Consider the following 15692-nt stretch of genomic DNA (forward strand, 5'->3'; position numbering starts at 1 on the left):
TTTCATGATCTAGTCTCTGCAGCAGGATGCTGTGGTCGATGGTGTCGAATGCAGCACTGAGGTCCAAAAGTACAAGAACAGAGACGAGACCTCTGTCTGAAGCTATAAGAAGATCATTAGAGACTTTGATAAGTGCTGTTTCAGTGCTATGGTGTTCTCTGAATCCAGATTGGAAAGCTTCAAAGAGCACGTTGCTGTGCAGATGTTCATGTAGCTGCTCCAGGACGATCTTCTCAAGGATCTTAGAGATGTAAGGAAGGTTGGATATAGGCCGATAGTTGGCTAGGACATCTGGGTCAAGAGAAGGTTTTTTAAGTAAAGGGTTAATGACAGCCACCTTGAAGGCCTGTGGCACGTAGCCTGTGGCTAAGGAAAGATTGATTTGGTTCAGAAAAGAAATGTTAATTAAGGGGAAGACATCCTTAAGTAGTCTTGTCGGGACTGGATCCAGCAGACATGTGGCTGACTTGGAAGAAGTAATTGCAGAAGTTAAGTCTGACAGGTCGATGGGAGAGAAGCTGTCCAAGTGTGTACCAAGTCTGGGAGGTGTTTCTATGGGTACTGTAATCTGTGGTCCATTACTAGCAATTTTTGTTCTAATATTAACTATCTTTTCGGTAAAGAAAGTTAGGAAGTCATTACTGCTTAGAGTTGGAGGGATGGATGGCTCAACAACACTATGGTTCTTGGTTAGCCTGGCCACAGTGTTGAAAAGGAACCTGGGGTTGTTCTTATTCTTTTCTTTTCTAGCAGGATATTATGGGAAGATTATACATTTCCTGAATTGTTACAGTCCTGTGAGGATTTCAGTTTTTGTTATTTGTGTCAGTGCTGTTCCTACATTTCACAGTGCTATAAAAAAGACTACAGTTTAGGCGAAAATAGTGGAAAAAATGTTGTTGAGACAGTTTGACCTTTGACCATGTGACCTTTATATTTTTTAGATAGGCCCAAAACTAGGTCTAAATGAAAGCTAGGATTGTACACTTCAAAATGCTACCAAACATGCCCTCATAACATATGAGTAAAGTTCTGAAAATGAGCACAAAACAAGATGCTCCCTGCGTTTAGAGGCCTATTTTTTGCAGGGGGTTGATAACTTTATGAGCTGATAACTGTCAAAAAGCTACCACTTAGGATGGGTTATCATACTGTTAGGATAGATACATTTTAGATACTGATAATGACTTCTGATCTAGCTATGTAGACACTGATTATTACCTCCAATCTATCTGCTGTTTTATCAACCACATATTACCTCAGTGATTAGAAGCACTCACACACCTGCTGTAGAGTAGATGCACACTGCAGATCATAGCTAGTGTACAACATAATCCTTACCAATGTGAACACAGAAGTGATTGTACACCACATGTATCCCTCCTGAACGTACATCACATGCATTCCTCTTTATAGACTAACCTTTTATTGACTGTGAAACTTAAATGAATGTATTGATCGAGCTGTAGCATCCTGGGAGGCATAGCAAGGAAGGAGCAAGTGGAGGTCAGACCAGTAAACATCAAGTGCACATGCCAACAATCAAACAAATTGTCTCACAGAATCATGGTTTTTTCCCGACACAACGAACCTGGAGTCACAGGGGTATTACTTACAAACTACCCAAATGCTCCAGCCAGCCTATCTCGAGAGCTGCCTTAATAGATTGCTGTTTTCACCACTCAAACAACACACTGTCTGCAACAATCTACCATAACGCAGCTCAGCTCCTCTTAAGTTTACTCAGAGGGCACGGACAGCTTCAAATTCTCTGGTGGCTTGGTAAACTATCAAAACCACATATTCAAACACAATATAGAATACGAGCATCAGCCCACGGCACAAGTGCGGTCAACAGCCACGCGTTAAAGGACAATTCTGGGCAAATTCAACTCTGGGGTGTATTTTCCTAACATTTTATGTCTAAAAGAATGGATCTGAAGATTTTCAGTTTAATTGCTCCTGTTTTGCGGTAGTTGCATCTCTCCCCGCATCGTCCCGGCAGCAATGAATGGGAGTGGATGTAAGTTCCGCTACTTAGGCTGTTTGCAGCCCTCGAATCCGCAATTCTTTTCCACAGACAGTGGCAGATGGCTACTCAAACATGCACTGATAAGTTTATTTACTTCGAGCAAGCTGACATGTTTGTAAAACTGGCTCTTATTCAAAGTCTCGCGGAGTCTCGCGTGAGATGCGCGAGACCCAAGTTGATGTGCTCGGTGTGTTTACGTGCAGTAGTAAAAGCTCCGTTTTCGTCAGAAACACAGGACTATCAACTCGGAGGTACAACGGTTTCGTAGTATTAGCAAAAAATATAAACCGTAGTAGTATTTTCTCAACAATGGCTGAATATGTCGATGATGGATATGAGGATATGGACGATAACTTTGAATACGGTGGTCAGCCGTATATGTTTGAGCCTGAATATACAGATGAAGAGCTGCGAGAATTTGACGAGCAGGCTAGGAGAGCTAGAGAACAAGATCCCGACGGTGAGGAAGGAACTCCAAGGCCGAGAATCTTTGAAGATTGGTGGTGTCTGTGTGGATGCTGTGATCCAATGCCCAAAGAGGAAGAATGTCTTTGTTGTAAAGAGTGGGGACTGTGGGTGCAAGAAGGTGGTGATCCTGATGAGCCAGAGGAGAACTCGGATAACGATGGTGGATCACAACGTTGCATCACCAACTGTGAAGATTTCCCCCATCTAATACACAAGGCTGTCTTGGAGACATTCTTTCGCATCCCCAAAGTAAATTGGAAGAAGCGACCAAGAGCAGAGGGACCAGACGGGCACTTATCCATTGAGTAAGTAGCATACATCATATCACTTTACATTTATTTATCTGTTTTTTTTGTTTGTTTTATAGATTGGAGATGTACAAATCAATCCATTTTTTCCTCTAATATTTTGGGCAGCACATAAGCCAAATGATCAAAAATTATATAAAATTACTTTTTTTCCCTGTAAGATTTTACCCAATGTATAACAGTACTTATCACCTCCTCAAAGCTAAATAAATCCTGCTTACATAGTTTCTTGTCATACTTGTGACATACAAAAATAATAATAACAATAAAACTATGTGATTCTTCTTCTCCAGCCAGTACAGACTTACCGCCTACCGTGTTGTGCTGGAATGGGTGCTCAGAGGACTTCAACTAGGTGTTGGAAACAGAAAGGTTATACCCAGCTGCGTTGTCAATGCCATAAGAAGAAAATATCCCTCCCCCACTGGCAACTACACTGGATTTCAGGAGGACGTGGAAGACCTGTTTGACGATTTTTGATTCAATTCCATGTAAAACCCTATCCCATAATAGACTTGACCAACCTTATTTGTTTGAATATGTTCCAGACATTTCAATATTTAGATTTGAATCACTGCATAAGTAGATTTAGTGAACAGATACGGTCTAGTCAGCAGGTTCTGTCATAATAAAAGCAATCATCTATTTTTTGGTGAAGTCACTATATAATGTTACTGAAAATTGAAGTGTCCCTCATTTAAAATAAAACTAATAGAAGCACATTTGTTTGTCTCTACTTCAACCATCAAAATGTAAAAATTATCTCATGTTCATTGTTCAGTCACAGTCTTTTAATCTTTTAGACAAAAAACGTTTATAAATACAAAATGTCAATAGTAACTGCAGCACATTTGTCTTTTTTTAGATTTCAAGTATGAAATTACAATCAGAGAATCACAATACTGATACAATATTTGTAGATGTGTAGAAGTTTTCTCAAAAGATGGTGTAAAATCAAGTTGTAGAATGGCTGAACCGTGCAGATGATTTTGCAAGTAGTTCTTCTTTCTCAGGCCTGGGAACAGGAGCTATATTATGAAGGAGTCTTCTTCTTCTTCTGCGCTGTTCCAAAGGCTCTGTGAAAACAACACTTGCATCATCTCTCCTTTGGACCACACGCTCCACAAGGTCACGGCGGAAGGGCAGCTGCTCTGTCTTTTCTTTGACTGGCTTTGCAACCCAATCTCGACTTGGTTTAGACCAGACATATTTGTACATGAGTTGTCCTAATTGTTGTATAAAAAAGAAAGAAAAAAGAGATAGGTCTAATTATATTTCTCTATCAAATGGCAATTTGGTGTTGGAGTGATGTGTCTTTATTAGCTGATGTTATTGAGGCGTGACAGCCCTGTCACATTTGACAGGTTGGCCATGCCTCCTGCCGCTGATGAAGACGCGTCACTCCAACACGAGGTGAGGCTTCTGAGGAAGATAGAAGTCTTGTCGAAACATGTCAAGGTACCGATAATCCTTATTACACTCACTTTAGTTCATTTGTCTCAACCATTTCAAAAATAATCTATGCCATTGGATCACAGATATTGCTCAGCTTTGTAAACAATCTCTGCCCAGCTTTTCTACATAGAAATCATTACATAATGTCAAGTGTGCTGGATCCAAGTGTACACAATAACAGCTAGTTGTAAGATTTTTACCTGTCTTTGAAGTTGTCTGTTGTCTGCCAACATTGGCATTGTGGTCTATGACGGCAAGCTGAGTACGGGCCAACATGGATTCGTAGCGGAAGTGTAGTCTTTTTGGAGTATATTTGAGCATTGAAGAATGGAACACTTCCAATGATCCTGAGTTGGTAAATAATACAAAACCAAAGTTGGAGTTACATCACAGAAAATAAATTACATAAGAAAAAGAGTAGAATTTGAAAAAACAAATTGAATTAGATGCAGGTTGTGAATTTAACCAGAGTATTTGCAGAATTACAGTAGTCCACACTGTAAAATATAAATAACATACCAGTGTGCTTGAAATGTGACATCTGCTTTAGGTCACGAAGGATATTTGGGTTCATCACAATAGTTCTGAGAGCATGTAACGCTGAAGAATCAGCTTTGAGCCACTTCTTCCTTCTCTGCTCCTCCTCCGTCAGGCGTTGGTGCTTACAGCTGAACTCAACACCTTCCTCCTCCCACCTATGTACACCACAAATATGGTGCAGCAATGACTTCCAGCGACGGACACATTCCTAATAAATAAAAGAAAAAACACAGGGAGAGAATGGTCAAATTGACAAAATTGCACTTGAACTCATGTTATGACAATATAGAAAACATTTTTGCCTTTGAAATAACTGTTTAGGTATACAGTTTTTGAATTATAAAGAGTTGTAATAAACATATTTGTATGCGGTATTAGACTGCACAAATCCCCTAAGACACATTCTATTCTCATGTTCATCCCTTCAAGTGGCAAAGCCATCAAGTTTGTCTCTTACAGTTTTGTCTAAAAGTAGATAACCAAGTAAAGACACATAATTCCATTATTACCTCAGGATCACCTCCAGACGACTCACATGACCAGTACAAGTGATTGCTGATTGATTTCAGCCATGGCAGGAGATCTGTGTTTGCTTTCTTATTTGATACAGACACTATTTTCTTCTTCACACCTGGGTAGACAACAAAAACAAATCATTCTCAAAACAAAAAACAAGTTAGATTAGTTGATGTTGTGAGATACAATCCATCAATGAATGGGTTATGAAGTTATGCTTTCAGACAGTATGTATTTCTACAGTTTACTTACTCTTGCCAACATGCCAAGCATCGAATTCATGCTGGATCTTGTCTTTGTATTTTTCACTGGCCATGAGTTTCCTGATGGATGGTGATCTGTCTGTTGTAATAAGGCCAACATCCACACCCAGGTACATCAAGTGGTCGAGACCCCTTTCAAAACCCATGACTTCCATCGCTACAGAGCTGTTAGCTTCTGTAACCTAGAGAATAAAAAATATTTGTCAGACATGCTTACAAGGCAGCACTGGACAACCACTCCTGTCTATCACTACCTTGTTTATAAAAGAAACCTCATTTGTATATATAAAAAGTACCAGCTGTATTACCTCAACCAATTCAAAATGAACTACTTCTTTTGTAGCATCATCCTGGAAGGAGTAGGTTGAGTATTTGGCACTGAAACCTTGGGAGAAGATCAGTATTACTTAGTTTCACAGTGATACACAGTGAACTGATAATAACAACATTTTAAATTAGGATGAAAGTTTACCAGGGCTGTCACATCTGGCATCACCGCAGACTTCAATTTTCTGTCCCAAACGTGATTGCTGAATGAGACGCTGCATTAGTTTATCTTGTTGATCTCTATAAGCATAGTGGATGACTGGGATGAGGTAGGTAGACTGTATAGCATAAAATGCTGTTTTCTTTGGAATTTGTATATTGAGAAGTTCGGCCCACTCTGCTATGTCTGTGTTTGTTGCTCCAGTAAAAAGAATGCCAGCACTTATTAGAAGGTTATTGTCTGCCATATTTCTTGTTTCAGGGCATGTGTCCCAAAAGCCTGTGTGTCCGTTATGGCAGGTCCAGGTAATTTTGAGTCTGCTGCCAGATATAGCCTTTTGCTTCTGTGTTATGCCAACACTGCATATGTTACAGGATGTGAACAGTTCCATGATGTGTGACTCGTTTACTATCCACTTCCTTTCTGCCCATCCCTCTTGGTTATCTTCGGCCGAGCTGGCTGAGCCAGACATATTTTCTTGGCTTGAGGATGTGGTGCTGCTGTGTGGTTGAAAGTCAGATTCATCCAAAAGATCCATCTCCCCCAAGGTCATACTTAGGTCGCTCACTTCTTGTTCCACAGCTTCATCCTCGGTAAAACAGGATAGCAGTTGAATTTATAAATTACACATTTATGGTAAATAAAGGGGTTCGGAATATAACATTATCACTAGTGTGAAAAGGTTTACAGTGTCTGTTTTCTAATAGTTGAATACATTTTCTTATTGCAAGACACAAAAGAGAAAAGTTTTTTTAGCATTACCTTGACGACAGGAATACTTCCGTCTTCCTCACCTGTTGTTGGTATGACGTGTCATTTATCAGCTTCATAATATCAGCTGATAAATGACACGTCACACCAGGTGATGCTTCTGAGGAAGGCGGAAGTATTCCTGTCGTCAAGGTAATGCTAAAAAAATGTATGTGTCTTGCAATAATAACACTTGTTTCAAGTAACACCATCACTGTTACTGTAAATATGGAAAAGCTGTATTATGGAGAAATGTTTCATATATCAAAAGGATTATAAAATAGAAATTCTACTCACTTGTATGAGATCTGTCGTAGCTTTATGGGGTTGATATGACATGGATGGAGTGACAGTTCGTTGCTTGTACAGACAAAAAAAATATGCAGTGAGCTTCATTAGGATCTCAGTTGCTACTGTGGTTTTGAATGACAAGACATTATATTTTTCTTGTTTATAAAAGGTGTTAGCACTGCTAAATGTACCTCTGACTGTGCCCAAGTTGGAGGCAGTGCCAAGTATGCCCCGGATTGTGATGGTTTGGTGCGTGTTGTACTCTTGTGTGGACTAGACAGAAGTAGGGTCAATGCAGCAGGCAGCCTGGGCTGCATTGATCCTGATGTTTCTTCTGTATGACCTCGTGGAGACTTGGTGGGAGTGGAATGCGGGACCATAGACAAAGCGGTTTCACCAGGAGAACTCTCACCACTCAAAGTTACCTAAAAAAGAATACAGCAAACTAAGAAAACAATGACCATTTATAGTAACATGTTACTACATCAGGAGATCGCTTAGTCCCATTCTTTAAAAATTGATAAATGTTCAACTCACTTGAGCTGCATCTTCACTGGCAGTAGACATATGGGGTACTGTTTGAGATGGAGTGTCAGTCTGTTCCTTGTACACACAAACAATATACAGTGTTATTACCTTATTACAGTGGATTTGTAAGGAATAAGAGCAGTGATAGAGAAACATGTACAGTAAAGCACAGTAATACAGTGCAGTGTTTCCCACAGGTTGGCAAGCACAATGTGTGTGGGGGTCGTATTGTCCGACAGGGCGAGTAAAGGGGGGGGGGGTTGCGGTCATAATGTCCGATCAGGGGGTGGGGGCCGATCCATGAATACATGAATGGGAACCTAACACATGCCATAATATGCAATTTCAGATGTACTGTAAGACAAATGTAGAAAGAAAAAACGACACCGACAGTATATATTTTCATAAGGTTTACAACATTACCTGTGGTTTAGCTGAAACACAGATCATGGTCATTGGAACTGCATGAGGCTTCAGTCTTGGCCGTATAATGCGTTGTTTGACAGGTTTTGCCTTTCTCAGACCACTTCTTCGAAACGCTGCTGGAGCTGGATCCGGCTTCCTCAGGTAAAAATCATCCTGGTCGAAGTGCTGGCTGCAGACTTTGTAGTCCTCACGTTTAATTTTTTCAGCCGTGGCATCGGGGTTCATTTGAAGAGCGACTAGCCATAACCGCATTACTTCTTTATCAGACGTCGGTATTTTATGAAAGCTCATCGAGCGTAACGTGACAGTTGTCATTTTGTTGGTGCAATTGGGAAAAGAACAACAAAAACTAGGCATTGTTTCTAAAGAAAAGTCAACTAAGCTTACTGCGAGTCCTGTGTCTGACGAAAACGGAGCTTTTACTACTGCACGTAAACACACCGAGCACGTCAACTTGGGTCTCGCGCATCTCACGCGAGACTCCGCGAGACTTTGAATAAGAGCCAGTTTTACAAACATGTCGGCTTGCTCGAAGTAAATAAACTTATCTGTGCATGTTTGAGTCGCCATCTGCCACTGTCTGTGGAACAAAAATTGCGGATTCGAGGGCTGCAAACAGCCTAAGTAGCGGAACTTACATCCACTCCCATTCATTGCTGCCGGGACGATGCGGGGAGAGATGCAACTACCGCAAAACAGGAGCAATTAAACTGAAAATCTTCAGATCCATTCTTTTAGACATAAAATCTTAGGAAAATACACCCCAGAGTTGAATTTGCCCGGAATTGTCCTTTAACTTTTTACCACAGTAGGCCTCTTATTCTACTACTAGCTTCAAGAGGCACCAGGAAGAACAGCTTTACTGTGTGCTTGAGTGATCTAAGAACAACTCACTGCTAGGAAACAAAAACGCCCTTGTCGACGAACCCTTAGTGGTTTCCCAGTCGACAAAACCGCACATCAATCACTGCAGATTCTGTCTGTCACCAATACAAATATTAGTCAACAATTCTCGGCCAAACCGAATGATACTCTTAGCTTTTTATGGGACCTTTCCCCAACGGAATCACTAACTACGTATAAGTACAACAATTGTCGGCCAAACCAGACAGTACTCTTAGCTTTTATGGGACCTTCCCCCAACGGAATCTTCAACCAGTATAGATACAAACACAACTTAACAATTGTCGGCCAAACCAGACAATACTCTTGGCTTTTATGGGTCCCTCCCCCAACGGAATCATCAACCAGTATAACATTTAATGATCCAACTTATGCATTTAATGAATTATATTTTATCATTAACATTTAGTATTTATCATTAACTTTTATGACATTCCACCTTACCTCCTCCACACTCACAAAATTTAGAATATTCAATATGCAGAATTTGGTTTTATTACACAACAGGTTTCTGCTTACCTTTATCCTTGGGGCCCCGTGAGTGGTGAGGAGTCCGGAGGAGTGGCTCCGGTCGCGGCGAAGGCAGGCCGCCTGTTCCGGTCTTCAATCTCTAGGCCTCTTCTCAAATCACGTCGGGGTCACCAAAATTTGTTGTGTAAAAAAGTACAACAAAGCGTGTTCGTTGATTTGAGAGTGAGGACAAACAACGACGTTCTAGTTGACCATTTATTAAAGTTGGATCATTAAAATCTTGTACAAGGATCTTCACTGTTAAGGAAATCGCAGTCTGCAAGCAGTTAGCTGCAACCACCCGCCCAGAGAAGAATGACGAAAAACGTTACAAGCTCTTAATATACTTCGCACTATGTGTGTGTGCAGTTAACTTCTATTGGTTAAAACTGATGGGGAGGAACTTTGGTTTAGACTTAGTTCTCCCTTCGTTGGTGCACAGGCTGGTCCCAGCCTCTTGGCACACGAACCATCCAATCTTCTGGAGACAGCGCCCTGAAAGAGAAGAACCCTCCCTACTCTGCTTCGGGCCTCGTGGGTATCAGCATCCTGCTTTCTTATCTTCCCCAAGGACACCTGCTTACGTCTTGCTCCCTGTTTGTATCATCTCCTCGTGTTGGATGATCATAAATCTGTTACAAGAGGGAGAGCAGAATGAATGGTTCTACTGATGAACAACATTCTGATGTTACCCTTTAACCTTCGAGAGTGCCCAAACTGAACAATTCTCACAAAAATAACTTGCTAAAGTGATGGCGTTGAGAAGCAGAATACTGACAAGAGTTGTAAGACTAACTTGAACAACTCTAGTGTTCTGCCTGACAGATGATCAACTTAGAAAATATATATTCCTTTAACATACTTGATAGAGAGATTAATTAAAGAAGAAACATATGATGATCTAATATATTTAGTAAAGAGATTACATAGATAAAGAGGTTAATTAAAGAAGAAACATATGTTTATCTAATATATTTAATAAAATGAGTATATGTGTGCACTTTTAACCTCCTGGCCTTCTGACCTCCACTTGCTCCTTCCTTGCTATGCCTTCCAGGATGCTACAGCTCGATCAATACATTCATTTAAGTTTCACAGTCAATAAAAGGTTAGTCTATAAAGAGGAATGCATGTGATGTACGTTCAGGAGGGATACATGTGGTGTACAATCACTTCTGTGTTCACATTGGTAAGGATTATGTTGTACACTAGCTATGATCTGCAGTGTGCATCTACTCTACAGCAGGTGTGTGTGTGCTTCTAATCACTGAGGTAATATGTGGTTGATAAAACAGCAGATAGATTGGAGGTAATAATCAGTGTCTACATAGCTAGATCAGAAGTCATTATCAGTATCTAAAATGTATCTATCCTAACACTTTACAATACTGCAATAAATGTCATGGGCTAGTTGTTAAGGTAGCCTAATGTCAGTTGTTGTTGTGAGTATTACCTAATGTGTATAGCTTTTGATTTCAGTTTACATTGACAACTCTGCTATATGCAATTGTTATTTCGAACCCAACCAGGACTCCCCCCACATGCAGCAGCTCTGGTTCAAAGGAGGGGCAGACCCCCAAGGCGCCCGCCACGGCCCCCGCCGAGCCCGACGACTTGGTTAGTATCACCTGATTTTTTTCAATGTGTTTATCTTTTGTTTTCAGTTCACATTCACAGTGATGTTGATAACTCTACTATGTGCATTTGTCATTTCCAACTATCCAGAGCAGAATAAGTGAAGGGGAGGAAGCAGCAGCAGCACCACCGTCCCCGGCACCACCACCAGCGCCGCCCGCGGCCCCTAAAAGCAAGGCATCGGGGGGAGCGCCCAGGCGACCCGGGCAGTGAAAAAGAAGTTAAATTACAGTGACAGCTCAAGCGGGAGCGAGGTAAGTGAAATGGTTGGATTCATCCACAATTTTAGACATCTTTAGCAATTTTATGACATGTTAACAATGTTTTCATTTCCTAGGAGCCAGAGGGGGCAGAGGCAATCAGCCCGGCCCTAAAGTCGATGCATACGCCCCTGAAAAAATACATGGAGGGTAGATCAAAAGCATCAAGACTACGGTCTATTTCCTTCGGGGCATCCCTTAGTAAGAAATTACACATTCTATATGTGTGCAGGTGTGTGTAAGTGATTTCTTGCTGCATTTGTTTGTTCATGCCTTTCACAGAGAAATACCTTGCCTCATATGAGGAGTTTCTCTGGTGCCCTGAAGGGACACTGAAGATGCAGCAGAACGCGGTGTCAAAGGGGGCCAGGACCCGGTTTTTTGTTAAATACACGACTTTAGGGCATTCCTCCATCACATACTGGGACTGGAAGTTTCTGGACAACCACCCCCTCATAAAATTGTGAATAGTGCAATGTGAAGCACGTCCTGTGTTAGCAAGTCCTGAAAATATCACATACTGGAGCCAGAATTTGCCTCTCACAGCTTCCCAGCACTCCTCCGGGCCTTTAGCCTGGCCCCCACCACAGTCTCTCTGTACCTGGGACAGGCCATAGCCTTCCTGGACTATGTCCAGGATGTGCCCCCCCAACACTCCCTGCTAAGAAGGGCGAGGGTTGTTATCCTCATAAAGGAGGTGAAGAAGCTGCACAGAGACTTGGGCCGCACCCTCCTTGGCCACCAGTCCCTGGTCAAGGAGAAGAAGGGCCAGAAGAGTGCCAGCACCTGGCGAAGGCCAAAATACCATCGCTGCTGGGTAAGTCACACACACACACACACACACACACACACACACACACACACCGATATAGACAGTTATTCAGTATTCTCTTCTCTCTTTAACTCTCATTTCAGATGACATGAACCGCACCGCCTAAGCACCCACAGACAAGGTACCGGTTCTTTGGCTACCTGGGGGCATACCTGTCATCAATATATGGACACCGGGCAGGGGTGCTCACAAAGATGACTGTCAAAAATGTGAAAGAGGCCATCCGGGACGATGCCAACGGCTACCTCATCAACGTAATGCACAAATGTTGTGAATGCTTTCTGTCTTCTCGGTCTTTTGCAGGTGCTAGACCACAAGACGGCCCGCAAGTACGGGAAAGCCGAGCTGTACCTCACGGCGGAGGAGATGGGTTGGTGCCACAGGTGGCTCACACTGAGGGGCAGTTGTGTGGCCACCAACCCCTATTTTTTTTAGCTCCTTTGGCCGAGGGGAGGCTAAGGACTTAGTCAGGAAGGCGTGGGCAGAGATGGGGCTGGCTGGGGACCCAAGCCTGCTGGACTTTAGGACGGCCGTGTCGACCTACGTGAGTAATACAGACACCTGACACTTGATTTTCACATGGTTAATTCAACTCATTCTCAACAAAGCAATACTTGCTCTTTTGTAGAACTTCGAAACCAACAAAAATCCCGAGACGAGAAAAAATATCTCGGAGTTTATGTGTCAGTCGGCGGCCACGCAGGAGTGTTTTTATGCGCTCCACAAGACCCTGGGGAGAGCGAGGGAGGTGAGAGAGCTCTTCATCTGCTGCGTCTGCTGTGGTAGACGAGAGCAGCTCCCCCTCTCCTCAGGGTGCAGCGGCACCGTCCACCACCCCTGGACCCGCCACAAGCCCTGGCCCCTGCGCTGAACCCTCCAACAAATCCCCAGACAAGATTGAGGTAAAGCACCCAACATGGTTTGTTGATTAGTAAACAGTTAAAATTCAAACAGCTCATTGTATGCTCTCTCTCTATTCCAAAGGACAAGTCCCCGAGGAAGAGGGTGTCTCAATCTCTAACTCAAAGCACTGCAAAGAGGGTCAAAAACAAACTATTGTCCCCCAAAAAGAAGAAGCGGCCAGTGGTTGTGCTCCAAAGACTTTGATTTAGTTTGTTGTGTTTGTTCCATTTGTATATTTATTTGTTTTGTATTTTTCTATTTTTGTATTATTTCAATTAAAAAAAAAAACCCTGTTGGGAGCAAAAAAAAAACCCTTTTGGGAGCCAAAAAAAAAAACAACCTCCACATGGGTACTGCCTTGACGTGGCGTGGGGGCTTACTGCTCGATCACACGGGCAAACCAAAGTACCCTAAACCATGACCAGCCTTTTCTCCAGGTTGCCATGGGTGACCTGCCTTTTCTCCAGGTTGGCATCGGTGGTACAGTGGGTACTAGTTTCATTTGGACGATTTCACGCGAGATTCACGCGTGAATCACGGGAGAGTCACGCAGATTTTTTGTAGAGGAGTAATTGTGTTTTCACCAGAAGCTGCAATGTGCCCAAACAACCGCCAGGTGGCATCTGTGAGCAGGAGGACGCCTCCATAAGACAGCAGCACGGAGCAGTGAACACGAATGGGCAATGCAATATAATAATAATAATACAGTATAGTTTTTCAATGAGAAAAATGTGACTACGGCAGCTACAGTATACGTCTCACTCTCTTTTTTCGGTCCTCAGTCTCGTCAGCTCCAAACACACCCGTCTGTGTTTTTAAAATGAGCGAACTACTGTAGAGTAGTGCCACAGATTTCTCATTCCCCACCTTCTTTGATTGAGTGTTGCTGGATGATTTCTCGTGAATGAACGGGCAATAGCCTGTGTCACTTTCGGGCTGGGCGATAAAACATAGGATATCCTGAAATAACTTTTCCTCGATAGAAATAGGCTACAAAACGCGGCCGATACAAAGTTGATAGGTTTCATTCATCCATGTTTTGACAGTGTGTGTGTGTGTGTGCGCCGAGCGGACCCGTTTAGAGAGACACGCGTCTGTATGGGACAGACTTTTATTTAATTTAGAACAAACCTTATGCTCAGCAAAAATGGAAAATATAGTCTAATATCATAAAATGGTTCTGTTGTTTGGCCACTGTTTAAAATAGGTCTGATCGATCCAGAGCAGCATTCATTTACAAGTTTAATCAGCACCAATTAAACTTCTTCTAAATAAATGTAAACATTCAATAACTGGGTCGGGTCGGACCACGGGCTTCTTTTTTTCCTCTTCTTCCTCACAGGAGAAATGAGGTGTGCGCTGCGGTCACCTCGCTTCTCTCTGACGCGTCTGTGCTCTGTTTGTGAGTGAAGAGAAGAGACGGAGGACTCTGAAACTTCTTCCAGCCCTTAGTCCACATGAGGGTGAGTAGATAATGAGCGAAATATCATTCTAGGGTGAACTATCCCTTTAAGCCCACTGGCTGTGTTTCAATGGAGAGTTTCTTCCTTTCGACTTTTGAACCATTTTCCTGCCTAATTTTGACCTCACCTAATCAATCAGCTTCATAATTCAGATAATTAAATACCCAAATTTAAATATTAGTGATATTGCATCGGCCAATTCATTCATTTTATTAATTGTTTCTATTTAAGCTGTGTTTTTATGTTTAAAAAGTTATTTGTTTAGTTGTAAATACTGAAATTGATTCATTTATTATCCTTAAAATAGTATTGAACCAGGAAACTGCTTTCTCTCAGTCATTGGGTCTTCAGAAATCTAGATAAAAACACTTTCAACCAGCTGGCTGGACCAGAAAATTTGGCCAAATGTAAATGCCAATTGTATAATGTAGGATAGAGATACAGACAAAATGACAACAGATATTGAAAGCTTAAGTACTGAAGAGTAATTTCGATTCTAATTTTTATTTTGTTCTTAAATAGTTTTTTGGCTACATTCCAAAGAAGACATGTTGTAAGTTAAGCTTTTTCGGTGTTGACAACACAGCAAATAGGCCGATCATGCCTATTTCAAATGCCATTTACAGGGCCAAGGAAAGGAGTGGAGACAAAATGAAAATAGCTATTGAGAGCTAAGAGATTACATATTTTAATAGAATAACTTTGGATTTTTAAGATTTTTAAATATATATATGTATTTATCAACAAATCATGAAGTGGGCTTATTTGGAACACCCATGGGCTTAAAGGGTACATTAAGTACCCATTAAGCCCATGCCAGATTTTTGGTATATTTTGACAAATTAAACAATAAAAACATTAAAAGTTGGTATAAATGAATGATTGACACTTCAAATTAGTCATTAGACTATCATTTGAACTAAAATGTTTTCACTTAAATTGGGGTGGTATAAATTAAAAATGGCTGAAAAGCAGATTTGGTGGGCTTAATAGGTACACTCACCCTACTTGTGCTTAGGAACGTGCGTAAATTTAAGCACAACTCTGACCATGCGTACACACAAAATCTAGTGGTAGAACAGTGAAACTACAAATAGAACCCAGTGGAGGAGTCACAGTGTT

General features: G+C 41.7%; 1 pseudogene; it reads left to right on the top strand.

The window, feature by feature from the left end:
- Positions 1-2341: 2341 nt before the first annotated feature.
- On the top strand, positions 2342-13075 carry LOC146959951 (uncharacterized; annotated as a pseudogene).
- Positions 13076-15692: the final 2617 nt, after the last annotated feature.

This window comes from Trachurus japonicus, unplaced genomic scaffold (assembly GCF_045865225.1).
Source record: "Trachurus japonicus isolate A0001 unplaced genomic scaffold, Traja_1.0 AP030833.1".
NCBI classification, from domain to species: Eukaryota; Metazoa; Chordata; class Actinopteri; order Carangiformes; family Carangidae; genus Trachurus; species Trachurus japonicus.